Source organism: Montipora capricornis, chromosome 10, assembly GCF_036669925.1.
Source record: "Montipora capricornis isolate CH-2021 chromosome 10, ASM3666992v2, whole genome shotgun sequence".
In the NCBI taxonomy this organism is placed as follows: Eukaryota; Metazoa; Cnidaria; class Anthozoa; order Scleractinia; family Acroporidae; genus Montipora; species Montipora capricornis.
This window is the reverse complement of record NC_090892.1, coordinates 35,474,762-35,487,261: the sequence shown is the minus strand read 5'-3', so window position 1 is coordinate 35,487,261 and position 12,500 is coordinate 35,474,762. Positions and strand designations below refer to the sequence as shown.

Genomic DNA, 12,500 nt, shown 5'->3' with positions numbered 1-12,500 from the left:
TTTGTACCTTGTGCAATGCTCTTTAATGCTATTCATCACTGTCGATGAGATTAATGCAAGTAGAGCCATCTGGCGAAAAAACGGTACCGAAGGTTTGAACAACAAGGACTCAACCGTTTTCCCACATGTCTCATTGATCGGCACAGGGTAAACTTACCGCCTTTTCTGTCAGAATCACACGGCCAAGTAATTGATCTTCCAAGCCTTTCATAGTCACAGTGAAGTCAATAATGGAAGTACGAGCACTGATCTACGTAAAAGAAAAGGAGAATAGGACGTGAAAACAAGACTCCATGTCAGCTTGGCAACTTGAACGATACGTTTAATCGAGCACACACTAAATTCGGATCCCAGGACTGACAAAGCATTGTGGAAAGCGAAAATACTCTTTCTGAGTGAGTTATGGTAACTGTACTAAGATGAACAAAATTATCACTGTCGGCATGGATATTCTCTTCACTGTTAACGATATATGTCTAACAGCAATGGTCCAGCAAACTTTGATAAAATTGTGTTACGTTGAACAAGTGGATGTCAAAAACCATTTTAAGGAAAGCGTTATTTCAGCAAAAATAATTTTTTGCCCTTTTTAGAATCTTACGTTAGTTGTAAATTTGACAAACAGAAAAACACGATAACGAGAAAGAGATAAAATTATGAATATTGTCATAAATAATTCGCCTTGCTGATTGAAGAAGCGGTTAACTTAAATTCTACGTTACGTACAGGTTTAACATCAGAAACGTCTAGTTGTCGGCATGTTCTTTAGAGCGATCGAGTTTCAATCGAGTGTCGTAAAACCAAAACCAAAGTAATTCCTTTGGCCAATCAAAAAGGACGGAGACAATCCAGTAAACCAATCAAAACTCTAAGAAATTACACGTAGCCGACACAAAGCGCGGTAAGATGTGCACGCGCAAGCCACGATTGGTTTTGGTTTCACTTCTGATTGGTTGAAAAAGTAGCGCGAGAACTTTGAACCAATCACTGAGTAAAGTAATGAAAAACCAAAGCAATTCGCTAATTACTTTCGACACTCAATTGAAAACCGCTCTATCATGGATTATTACTCCACCTCAAAGAGCTCGGCACAACTGATTGATCATTTTCGAGTTCCCTTCGACCTCTTATTTCAGTCAAAAGACAAACTATTAGTTGAGATAATTTGTCTTCAGTCATTTGATAAGATCTGTTTAATTCTAATAACAATATTAATTGGAGTAATAAAACAATAATAATAATAATAATAACAATAATAATAATAATAGTGATAAAAACAACATAATTATTATAATTATCATAATTATTGTTATTATCATCGTCATCATCAACAGTCATTTATGTAGCGATTTGTACTCCAGACTTGTGAATTCATAATTAACAAATGTTATAATAAGTGCTTTCCAAAAAGCAAATTAATATACCTTTAAGTAGAATGAATTTCTTTTTTAAAATGCTATATCAAAAACTACGATCTATTACCTATTGCCTTCGTACTTAACCTATTTTCGGGGAAAAGGCTTAAGTGCCCTTGGAAAAAGACAGATGTGTGGAATCCGTTTCCACGGAATCACTCACCTCAGGGGTGTAGGCAGGGTTTGAGAGTTTGGTTGTGATATACAACATGAAGCCTTTCATGACATCGATCTCTTTGTCCCCAACTTTCACTTTCAGGGTGCTGCCACTTTTAATAAAGTTCTTTTCCAGGACATTGTCCAACGCTGGATCCATTTCTTCGCCCACGTCCTCAATGAGCAGTGGTCGTCCTAGTGAAAGACTGTCCTCGAGGTGGTTTCGGAAATATTTGTGGTTGAGCGAAGTCACCTGTTAAAAAAGAAACAGTGTTCATGTATAATTTAAACTCTCCCGCTTTATTAAAATAAGCGCTGTTGAAATTTGAAGAAAAAACACCGCACGCGTTAGGAATACAAAAAACATAGTTTAGTGAACGTTTTTCTTTGCCCTCTCTGAGATCACTGGAAAGTAAATGAGAGTTTTGGCAACCACAATGAAAAAGATTAAGAAGACTGCAGCAAAACTTGAGAAAGGAAAAGCTAAACATTAAATGTTCATCCGTTCCAAAAGGGACTAATTTGGGTACATTCAGAAAGAGCACGGCTATACTCTAAAAAGTCATTTTTAGAAAAAAAACATCTCCATTAAAACGACAGGAGATTAGATAGTCTAGCAATCGATCCCTTGATTTGTGAGCATGCTGGTTTGTGGGGAACAAAATACATACACACATAAATACATAGTTGATGGACCACTCCCTTTTGGGGCTTTTCAGGGGCAATGAAATGAGACAAATGAAAGAACAAAACAATAAATTACTGTTAAGAATCGAAACTGGCTGGAGACAAACCAGCCACCGAGAAGTTGAACCAGGGACTACCAGATTAAATTCAACAAGTGGTGAGGGCGGGTCTTGAACCCGGGATCTCCGGTCTCAAGGCAAGCGTCTAAACCACTTGACCGAACTGTCCCCTGCAAGAGTGAAACAGTACGAATCCCAAAATAATTCAATTGCGCTGGAAATCGCATTTGCCTGATCAACCACGAATCGATTACCTACCTGCATTTCGTTATCTTTTTCCCTGTTCCTAATCCAGGCTTTACCTTGACCTTGTGGATCTATCAACAGAGGATATCTGGTTGCCTTTGTAACGATGATACCGTTCTGCACGGATAGTTCGTCGTTTGGTAAACCCTGAAGATTCCACTCCCCCACCTGGATACGCAGGACACATAAGGTCACAGGTTGGTGATATTGTTAAAAAAAGTGTATATTTGTTCATTTTTTAAATGATTATCTTTGTGCTGATAAGCCATGTAATTTTTTTATCTGATTTGTGAGCAACATAATTATTCAACTCGGAATGCATCTTTGGAGTATTTATTTCTTCCTTATGTTAGCATCAATACAAGAAAATTCTGCCCATCTGTTTTAGCGATATTTCTTGTTTACAAAGATTAACGTCACATTTATTTTGATATTCAAATTTGCCAACCACGGAACAAAAGAAGTAATTGTTTCAACATCCAATTAGGTTCTGGTTGGTATATTAATAACACTGGGTGTCATCACGAGAAACATCACAATTGGTAAATACTTTTGGTATGACCTTCCTCTTTATATTCTACAGGTCTAAAATCATATTTTAAAAAGCAAATTTTCAATACTACATTTCGCTCAGTACCGATTTCCTTACTCGCTGGTATGTACCCTTGTACTGCTTTCATGACATGGATATGACTCTGTTGTTATTGTTTTTTTTTTCTTTTATATAACGAGCGGTAATACCTGAATACAATTCAGGGCCCTATTTAGTGTTTACTATATCGTGCCCTTCTCCGTTCTACTTTTTTGTATGTAATTTCCCTTTTTTTTAATGAACTCAATAGCTTCCTGATAATGTACCTTTCTTGAATGGATTAAATAAAGTAACAATAACAGGGTTACTTCGCAAATTCAATGACTACTGAAAAATGGCATTTGCCGGTAACTCGCTTGAACCTTAATTAATTCGTAAACCATTACTTTGGAATGGATATTGAACTATTGTAGTTCACAAAACTGATTTTTTATAGTGTTTCTTACATCTCTCAGATAACGCGCGCTGTGATTGGCTAAATTAGCGGGCCGTATTCTACAGTACAGCACTTTACCAAGCACTTTTACTTGGAATTGGGCAACGGGAAAAGAAACCCAACTGAACAAAACTACTTACTGTTGCGGCATCAACAAGCATAGCCGTGACATTGAGATTAGCAGTAAAAGGAATCTTGCGAGACTTCATGTCCTTTTGCCATTTTGCCATCAACATGTCACGAAATTCCTGGTTGAAGGGACCAGAATACGACAAAAAGCCTGTGCAAAGCAATACATCTCCGACCAATCTGCGACAACAAAAAAAACATGATTGGATTGGCAACTACTGGGATAACTAAGGTACTCGAAATTTTAGACGAAATCAAGAAAATCTAATCACCTAGAACCAAATTGGTAACAGCGAAAAAACTGAATCACCCACAGAATTAACATTTGGTTTATGTACAATGAAATGCCTTTTTTCGAACAGCTTCTCTCACGTAGTGACTTTTACACTGCGAGCAGTTGGTTTCTCCTACACTTCCCGAGAGGAACCACTGCGAGCAACCCTTAGATTTTCCATCGAGCCCCACGTGGTTCATTTGACATCGTTTCGTGTTATTTTGCGTGAAAATATGGAATCACTTCATAGCAGGCTCGCCCAAACGCGGTAGTTACGTAGGTGAACGCATGCGAGAGCGCCAAAACAACTTTAATGACTCGTTTTGCCGGTTCAAATTTAATTTATTCGTCCATGGCGCTGGACGGCGGCTCACTCAAAGAAACCGTTTCCCGCAGTGGTTTCTCTCTCAGGAAGCGTAGGAGAAACCAACTGCTCGCAGGATAAGTGACGTTATGCTTCAGCCCTTAAACTACAGCTTTAAAAACTTATCTTACAAATTTTTCTGAAAGGTTTTCAAACAATTTCTTCCAGAAAATTCAAATTCTCGGGCGCCACCATCTTGAATAACTGTCATGTGTTAGGGTTGCCACATGTTTTTGATACAAAGGAAGCGATGCCGAAATACACTCATTTCGGATACCAACACTTTCTTTGAAAAAAATCCAACATATTTGATCGTAAACGTTATTTCCTGTGGTTGAAAATTGTTAGTTAATCACTTTTTTCTCGAGTGAAGGCCATTGATAACGAGATAGGAAGTTCCATAGACAGAAAATAGTTTTATTAAGAATACACATGCAAAAAGTTGAGATCTTAAGCACAAACATAATAAAATGTCTTTCGTGGGGAGTCCTGTGTGGCCATACCTGCCGATTTGAGCCTCAAACTCTTTACTCTGCTCAGTCCATCTTTCTTTCTCGCCTCCCAGACCACCAATCAGTGTGGAAGCTGCCAGCATCTTCCGGCGACAGGTCTCTGCATCATCTAGAAGATCCTGTTAGTGAAAAAAATGAAATCAGTCAGGGTTTTCTTACCCCACTGAAGCAACTTTTGCTTAAAACAGATAACCTCATCAAAAACTTGTTCTACCTGTTTTTCCTGTACTGCTTTGTCGTACATAGCCTGTACTTTATCCAGTTCAGCTTGCTTCTCATCCAACTGGGCCTGCGCCACGTTCAGATCGTTTTGTGCCACGTTCAATTTCGCTTCCTGAATAGTTAAATTAGCCTGTGAAGACAAACATCCAAAACTCAGCATTTTGTTGACATTTAGTGATTGAAAATTGTAGCATAAACGAAGCACTGCTGTCAAAGCGCGTGAAAATACAAATTACCTTTAGAGGTAACACCTCCTTGTTGATACCGAAGAAAATCGACATGGAATTTGTCCACGAGCACAGACCAGCGACATCTCCACAAACCTGTAAACAGAGAGCCCCAGAATATTTAAATTCCATTAAGAAACTGCATTAGAGCCAAAACAAAAAGTAGGACCGCAAATTCCTCCAAGAAACGCCCGTTCACCGAGGATACTCCACTACTATTCATCACTTTTTAACTGCGCTAAAATTATCATTTTTGAACGAGTAAGGAGAGTGTCCTTGTCCACATTGTGACTTGAAGGTAAAGACACCCATTAGCTGGTGATGTAAGAGGGCCCTTTTATCACTTTTCGCTCTGTTTTTTTTCTTAAAGGGGCTACGTCACGTTACTTTAGGGTGTTTAAGGAAAATCTTTAGTTACTCACGAGTTTAAAACTGATGACGAGATGACGCTGACGCTGAGCAAAAGCGACCTTTATCCAGGCGATTTGCCATAAACTTGAAAAACGTCGGGCCAATTCTTTTCAAGATTACCCATAAGCAATCCGTTTCAATCTTGTCCATTTGTGTCCATCCATCATTCTCTCTTCTTTTGCTGTATTTTTTCTTAATGTTGGTCAACAGTTTTAAGTGGTTATTGCAATATTTCATTCTACTTTTCAGGGATTTTGGGTGTCGTGAAATTACATCATTTTGCGCGACATAGCCCCTTTAACTCGAAGACAAAAACAGCCTAACAAATGGAGAGATGTGTTACCCTTTTGGCAGTCTCCATGTTGTAGTCATCCATTTCCAGGTAAGGAGCCAAAAGTTCGACCATTTCGTCATTAATGGTATCTTTAGGGAAGGATTGAAGCGTTGACAGGAAGTTGGACTGGCTCATCATCTGAAAGAGATAAATTCTTGTTTTCGGTGACTTTTCAACTGCAGTACGTTCTTTCAAACAAAGGAAAGGGAAAAGCATCAATGAAATTCAGAATATGGAAAATGTGACAACCTATACCATTAACGTTGTTCCCTTTCAAATGGCCTGAAGATCAGCCGAAGGTCTCGGCAAAATTATACACAATTTTCACATAGTTGAATTGAATTCAACAAAGTGAGAAAAAAGCACCTATAGAAAGGAGTTGTCAACGGTTTTGTTCAATTAATCAGCTCAGTGTGATTCCTTTAAAGGGTGAATTCCTCGCGTTGTGGCGGGGAAGCATTTTCTTGTTCCTTGTTTTTTTAGTTTCCGACATTGGCCCTGGACTTTCAAAATTTCACAAAGCCATGGAGAGCAGTTCACGATTTCGGAATACTTCAGCTTTTAATCTCACCTTTAAAGATTCACTCCATGAAGGCTTGGAACAATTTCTTTCCGGATCATAAACAACTGTGTCCAGTCTCTTTCGGAATAAGAGCAACACACAGTCCATAATACGCATGATCAAATGTGGTGGCTTCGGCAGCTTTCGTACTGTAGCAATGTGCGCCGCTTTGATGGTCTGGTGGGAAGAAGAGAAGTTTGTTACGTTTCACCATTTGTTCTTACAAATCGCTTGGTGAACATGCCTTTCACATTTTAAATGGCCTGCTTAGGGCGCAAGAACCGACGGTTTGTGTTATGTTTATTATCCTAACAAGTAAGTTCTTGCCGATAATCCTTAGAAAGAAAATCATTTCCGGACTTTGCTTGAGGGCAAACTTGAACGCTTCCGTGACCCTTTTCAAACAGTTCGAAAGGGAATGGACCTCTTCAGCTTTTACGTTTTTTCTTCCCATTTTAGACCATGTGATGTTCCCAAGGGGATTTTCCTATTGTTTTTTCATAAGTCATGCGCACGAATGCACGTGCATAAGACGACATTTGAAAAAGAAACTGTTCCCTAGAGTAACATCACGTGGTCTGAAATGGGAAAACAAGACGTACAAGCCAAAGAGGTCCATTTATAGACCGGAACGCTTTCGGGTTTACCCTCACCCTATCAAAACCGCAATTTGATTTCACCTGTAAAGCAGCTTCAGCTTCCTCTAGAGCTGGTCTTGCAGCCTCTAATTTTTCTTCAGCGACAGCTTTGTCAGCCTAAATACATAACAACAAACAAATCAAGCTCGATCAAATATCAGTTTACTCTAGAGTCATACGATGCTTGTTTATACTTAGAAAAGGGAAATGCTGTGTTTACCGCAATATCATCCACAATGGCTTGGGCCTTGTCTTTAACTTTTTGGACTTGAGCTTTGACTTTTTCTGCTGCTTGAGCTTTCTCAGTGACCTCTCTTAAAACCTACAGTTTAGAAGAAAACATAAAGGATAAAGGAAAGCTCGCACAACTGTAATGACCAAGTGTAAAATAGAAACGAATACTAGAAGGATTGGAAGAAAAAATACACGTATTTTGTTTTAATTTCTCTCAAAATTCCTACTAAGGAGAATTCTGTGGTGTGCTATAGTGCGATTTTATTGAGAAAGAATGTCCATATAAGGCAATCGCAATTGTTATTTCTCAAACGCAGAAACGAATTTTGAACTTGTCGTCTAAACTAACCGTTCAGAAATTTCAGAATGATGCAATAAACAACAGACGAAATCGGCTAACTCAATGTTGTACCCAATCCAAACTAACCCTTTGGGAATAAAACGTTTTGTTCAAGGTATTTCCATATCATACACCACTGTGACGTGACCTTATCCCAAAATGGCCGTCATTTTAGTATTGTTTTGTTTGATTGGAAATTGGCCCTTTTGGCCTCGTTCAAGGTAAAATATTCTTTTGAATTTTACGTTTAAAAGCGAGGTCAAAAGGGCCAATTTGCAATTAAACAAAAGAATAATAAAATGGCGGCCATTTCGGAATTATGTGTATTTGATGTAAATGCTACACTATGACGCAAATACAGTAGGCCTTTTTCGATATATTAAAATTCAGCTTGAAAGAGAGGTTTAGGGGACAAACATAAAGGAAAGTGGATGATATGTAAGTATTCTTCACATTCATTCCTACGTGATTCTATTGATTTTGTCCTCACTGCCTCACTATCAAGATCAATATTTGATATTTCGAAAATGACCTATTCAAAAAGAATCTTAACCCGGGAGATTTAAATTGGGTACAACACTGAATTAGCCGATTTAATCCATTGTTTATTTTCCCGCAACACTTGCCTTAAAATAGACACTTTTTTTGACACTGATGGGGACAAACCCAATACCAGATTCTTATTGTTGGGTAATGGACTCTTAAGTAATGGACTCTTGGTGATGTTAATTGTCTGCATTGAGAGGTTGAAGTTAGGGACTAGAGTGAGGTGACACTTTAGGCGGTTTTTGAAAGCAGAGCGCGTCTCATAACTTGCCTTTCTTGGCATATCTGATCACCTACGAACATCCCTACCTTTTCAGCCTTCTCTGATGCCACAGCCAGCTCCTTTTCTTTCACAGCCAATTCTTTGGACAGCTGAGCAACTGATTCACTTGCCTCCACAAGCTTTGCTAAGCCAGTGTTCATTCTCCGCGCTAACTCGCCAATTTGTTCTCGTTTGGAAGCATAAATTGTTTTGTAGCCGTTTATAAACGAGAGATAAGATTTCGGGGTGACATGGGTTGCTCGACGGTACCTGAAAACGGGGACATATATAGTTCCACTTAACCTCTCCGGTTAATTTCTAATTTTTTTTTCGTTGTTGATGACATGAATGTTGATTGTGTAGGACTACGAATGGTGATATAAAATTATAACTTTTTGAAACTACACCGTTAGGAAACTAAAAATCGGTCTGCTAGTGTCTTGGTTACAACGAAATTGAGGTCACGTAGAATGTGACACGTGACCTGATCAGCTTCGTTCAGATCACCAGAAAATTGTACCTCCCTCCAGTTGTTGAAATCTAAGGTAAAGTACCTCCTGGACTCCTAACTTTCTGTTAGCATACACACCACAACTTTCTTTTATTGATCATTGTCCCGTTTAAATATAGCATAAAATGAAATCTCAAAAGGGAATTCTTAGTATTAAGGTCATACTTTCTCGTAGTAACTGAGTCCAATTGTCATATTTACTTGAGTGGGCTTTCGTTTTTAGAATATTACGATTTAACGCAAGGAAGGCAATATTTGACCAGTTGTATTCGAAATCATAGCTTCATGACTTCCTGAGCCCCATTAGGATCCTGATGAATCACAGGACCCACATCTAGATATATCATACAAAATATTTTGTCCTTTTTGAAGTATCCAATGAAATTTTCCAGAAGAAATCTCATCCCGGTGAGATCAAGCACACAAGTCACATAGGCTGGTGGGTGAAATGGCTAACTTAACCCCAACTTTAGACCTTGAAACGTAAAATGAAGTCACACATCAACGATACCTCTGAAAGTAATCAGTGCAGCTGATGGCCACACATCATGAAAGACACCCATTGCATGTACCACTTGCTTCTTAACTTCAGCTGCACAAACGATTTCAAAAGTGGACAAAAAGTGATCGGCCACTGCAATTAAAGCATCCTTTGGCCAGCGGCTAAACCAATCCATTGTGCAACCACTGATCAGACCTGGAAACTTCAAAGACCTGTTACGGAATTCTCGCCAACCTGTAAACGTAAAATGAAAAAGCGGTAATACAATATTCAGTTGTTGTTTGATTGTCAAAATAAGTTGCAAAAGAACGCAGTTAGGCGTTTTAGTATTGCGGTGCTTAAATTGCCTTCAGAGTGTCTGTCTGCAGAGCAAAATATGCATTTCGGGTAATTTGATACACGAAGTTGCAAACTTTGGTTACAAACATAATTCTTCGATAAAAGGTGAAAAAAATATGGAAAATAATTTTTTTTTTTCACTCTTACTAAGAAGTCTTGACGTTTACAACTGGGATGATATCCCACATCTGAATGCTTCTTACGGTGTTAATTTCAAGGTAATAGATACACTGTTGTAGCCTGTTCCAGGCTCCGAGATAGTAGGGAAAGCGCAAATATGAGCAAACGAGTGTGTCTTGTTTTCGCGTCCGTTTTCTGCTCGTGCCGACCATAGTATCCGAGAGCCTGGAACAGGCTAACTCTGTTGCTGTTGATGAATGCAAATGAAAAAAGTGACAATAACGCACCGGTGAGAAGCACAACACGACATGAAGATTGTGCTTTGCGCGAGTCAAGAAGTAGTCGTAAAGATTCTCGCCCGTGGGAGGTCTCCTGGGAAACTCTTTCTTCATGACTGGAATAAGTTCGCCGCAAATTTCATCGATTTCATCACGAGCGAAAAGATTTGAGATCTCTCCGGAAGAAAGCAGGTTGTTAAGGTACTCAAGGAATCCCTCTTCCTTGATTTCCTGGTCAGTAAAGAAAATGTTATGCCTTGACCTTGCATACCGGCTACCCTGTAAAGATGCTTGAGGTCCTCCATCAAGTTGGATGCGTTATACGACCTGAAAATATTCAAGAAGTGAGAAGGTAATGAATAATAGGTGGTTTGCATCCAATCTCAATTACTGGTGGACGAACAACTAGGAGCTAATGAGAGATCTTTTGTTTTCAGTCACTTACATGATGGCGATGAGTGACGTGAAAAGCATCTATTTGCGAGGACGAATCGGAGAATAAGAAGGCCCGCGTTGGGGCCGACCGATTAACTGACTTACTGACAGGTCTCAAAAACCACTGAGCATGCTCACTTGTTTCCCGCCATCAATGTTTCAAAATGGCGGACGACAAATGAGAATTTCCCCACGTACTTTAACCTCTCACCAGGCCGCTCGTACATTTGTTCAAATTTAATAATCGGTTGAGTTGCGCCTTCGACATTTCTAGTTTAGCTCTGTACGAAGTTTAGAGAGATCGGCGGTTGTTATCCAAAAGATATTGGTCCCTTATCTGGGGTTCCTTCTCGTGTAAATGTTCGCTGCTAGTGGAAAGATGAACCGGACTCTGGTGTTTTTTCCTCGTTTTGTTAAAGCTTGCCCATGGTTTGTTAAGCTTGAGATGTGGACTAACGTTTACGGTTGTTTTTCCACAAGAAAAATATCAAAAATGACTTTTTTTTTCGTTACAATGGTCTTGAGAAAACACTTCCTAAAGTTGTGTTGTGAATTTAAACCGAAAGGAGCGACTGCATGAAGTTCATAATAATGGCGGGGAGTGACTAGACTAAGTCGGATCCGTGGTGCAAAATAATGACTTTCGCAAACTAATTTGTGAGTAAATAATTTAACAATTTTGTTTTTTTCCCGCTTAGCGTTCGTCTAGCGTTATAGCTCAATCATGATTGTAATTTGCACGTTAAGAAAATGCTTTAATATCGTCCATTTATTCTTTGTTCGGCTGCTCTCTTTTGATGTGAAAATAAACTGGATTCGTCTTAAAAGTTCGCTTTTAAGGTAATTCGATATTCCCTTTTCTGGTGAATGGCTAGTTATTGTACTTTTTAGCTGTCACACACTCAACGATCCTTGCGTTCAAGTAGTTACCAAGTTTATGGATTTGGCAATTAATTTGAGTTTAAAATCAAAATCAAAATCCATGTTAGTTTAAATAATGTTTGTAGAACAGAAGTGTAAGTACAGATGTATATAGATCTCTATAGATTCAGGTTCGTGACGGTGTTTGCTAAATCTTTTTTTTTGAGACTGTTGTTTTTCTGGAAGCATTAATGATGTAATTTTGGTGTTTTTGGGGAGACCTGTCATGTGTTGTTGGATCAAGGAATCTTTTGTTGAAGTCAAGTAATGGTTTGACAGTGGGATAGTTTTTTTTTCCCTGAAAAGGCTGAAAGGAGAATTATTGCCTTGGACTTTTTTTTGGTTACACCCCACATGTTTGTTCTTTTCTTGGATGGTAAATTTATTAACATATTATGTGATTTGGAGCTGCAGCTAGAAACAGTGTCCCATGGCATAATGTATCATTGGGTTTGATTGGCAAGTAAAATAATTTTGGTAAAAAAATATGTTTTAATGAGTTTTTATCATAACTTCTCATCTTGGTACTGATGGACTTCCAAACATGCTCTAACCATTTTGCACAAGGAACTTGTTCATCAACCGTTACCTTGTTGGTGTATTTGCAATAAGATCTTTGGATAGCAATTGATTTATTTTTCCGTATCCCTTATGTGTAGATATCCTATGTCGGTCCACATTAGTTAGTTTTAAGCTTTTATTTCCTGTCACCTGTAATCGTTATTATAGTTAGCACATGACCCCACAA

The 12,500-nt window shown here is 38.6% G+C and overlaps 1 pseudogene; it reads right to left on the bottom strand.

Annotated features, from left to right (window-relative positions):
- Positions 1 to 10,983, bottom strand: part of LOC138020733 (dynein axonemal heavy chain 5-like) — a 29,568-nt pseudogene extending 18,585 nt beyond the window's left edge.
- Positions 10,984 to 12,500: the final 1,517 nt, after the last annotated feature.